Source organism: Mustela lutreola, chromosome X (genome assembly GCF_030435805.1).
Source record: "Mustela lutreola isolate mMusLut2 chromosome X, mMusLut2.pri, whole genome shotgun sequence".
Classification (NCBI taxonomy): domain Eukaryota; kingdom Metazoa; phylum Chordata; class Mammalia; order Carnivora; family Mustelidae; genus Mustela; species Mustela lutreola.
Genome location: NC_081308.1, coordinates 53,624,287 through 53,626,569, shown reverse-complemented (window position 1 = coordinate 53,626,569; position 2,283 = coordinate 53,624,287). Strand labels below are relative to the sequence as shown.

Below are 2,283 nucleotides of genomic sequence, written 5' to 3'. Positions count from 1 at the left end.
CAGACATTTCTGCAAAGAATACATCCAAATGGCCAACAGACACATGAAAATATGCTCCACATCACTCGGCATCAGGGAAATACAAATCAAAACCACAATGAGATACCACCTCACATCTTTCAGAATGGCTAAAATGAACAAGTCAGTCAATGGCAGATGCTGGCGAGGATGTGGAGAAAGGGGAACCCTCCTACACTGTACGTGGGAATGCAAGCTGGTGCAACCACTCTGGAAAACAGCGTGGAGGTTCCTCAAAAAGCTGAAAATTGAACTACCCTATGACCCAGTGATTGTATTACTGGGTATATACCCTAAAGATACAAACGTGGCATTCTGAAGGGGCACATGCACCCAAATGTTTATAGCAGCAATGTCCACAATAGTTAAACTATGGAAAGAACCTAAGCGTCCTTCCACAGATGAATCAATAAATAAGATGTGGTATATATGTACAATGGAATACTATGCAGCCATCAAAAGAAATGAAATCCTGCTATTTGTGATGACGTGGATGGAACTAGAGGGTATTATGCTTGGCGAAATAAACCAATCTGAGAAAGACAACTATCATATGATCTCCCTGATACGATGAAGTGGAGATGCAACATAGGCAGTTTGAGGGGTACGAAAAGAAAAATAAAAGAAGATGGGATTGGGAGGGACACAAACCATAAAACACTGAATCTCACAAAACAGACTGAGGGTGGCTGGGGGGAGGTGTGTTGGGAGAGGATGGTGGGGGTATGGACATTGGGGAGGGTATGTGCTATGGTGAGTGCTGTGAAATGTGTAAACCTGGTGATTCACAGACCTGTACTCCTAGGGATAAAAACACATTATATGTTTATAAAAATTTTAAAAAATCAATTAAAAAACACATATTGCAAGCCCAGAGCTAATCTCATATTCAATCAAAAAAGTTTGAAAGTTTTCACCTTAAAGATCAGAAACAAGAAAAGTGTGTCCACTTTCACTACTCTCATTTGACATAGTACTGGATGTCCTAGCCAGAGAAACAAGGAGCACAAAGAAATAAAAGACTCCAAAAAAAAAAAAAAAGGAGAAATAAAATTTTCCTTTTTTGGATAACATGAACTTACATGTAAAAAAATCCTAAAAACGTCACAAAAAAATTTGATAAACAAATTTAGTAAAGCTGCCAAATACAAGATCAATATATAAAAGACAAGAATTTTGTTTTGTTTTGTTTTTAATGTGGAATGCTTCCCAGTTTTTCATGTCATCCTTGTTCAGTGATCACGCTAATCTTCTCGGCATCATTCCAATTTTAGTATATGTGCTGCCAAAGTAAGCACAAGACAGGAGCATTTTTACACTCTAATGATGAAAAACAATCTAATTCACAGTAGCATCAAAAATAATAAAATACTTAGGAAAAGTTTTAACTAAGAAGATGAAAGATCTGTACCCCATAAACTATGACATTGATAAAGAAATTGAAGGAGATACAAATGGAAAGATAGCCCATATTTATGAACGGTAAGAATTAACATTGTTAAAATGTCCATACTACCGGAAACCATCTGTAAATTCTATTCCTATCAAAAATCCAAAGTTAGGGGCGCCTGGGTGGCTCAGTGGGTTAAGCCGCTGCCTTCGGCTCAGGTCATGATCCCAGGGTCCTGGGATCGTGCCCTGCATCAGGCTCTCTGCTCAGCAGGGAGCCTGCTTCCTCCTCTCTCTCTGCCTGCCTCTCTGCCTGCTTGTCATCTCTCTCTGTCAAATAAATAAATAAAAAATCTTTTTAAAAAAATCCAATATTATTTTTTTACAGAAGTAAGTAAAGAATCCTAAAATTTATATGAGACCATAAAAGACAACAAATAATCAAAGCAGTTCTGAGAAAGAATGAAGAAGAGAAATTACACTTCTTGATTTGAAATTATACTACAAAGCCCTCAAGCTCAAAACAATAAAGTATACTGGTATAAAAACAGACCAATAAACAAGTAGAACAGAATTGAGAGTCCAGAAATAAATCCTTTCATGCAGTCACCTAATATTTGACAGGGGCCAACATATGTAATGGGTAAGGATAGTCTGTTCAATAGATGATATTTAAAACTGAATAGTCACATAAAACAGTATGAAACTGGAGCCTTATATCACTCATAAATCTTAACTTGAAATAGATTAAAGACTTAACTGTGATGCATGAAACTAAATTTCCTAAAGGAAAACATAGGAAAAATTCTCCTTGACATTGGTCTTGCCAATAGTTTTTTGGATACCAGACCAAAAACACAAGTAAAAAACCAAAAA

General features: G+C 36.6%; 1 non-coding gene across 1 annotated transcript; it reads right to left on the bottom strand.

Moving 5' to 3' along the window:
• Positions 1-1,209: 1,209 nt before the first annotated feature.
• Positions 1,210-1,316, bottom strand: LOC131822341 (U6 spliceosomal RNA). The gene has a single exon (XR_009350216.1). It is a non-coding gene; the product is annotated as a U6 spliceosomal RNA (small nuclear RNA).
• Between the last annotated feature and the right edge of the window lie 967 nt (positions 1,317-2,283).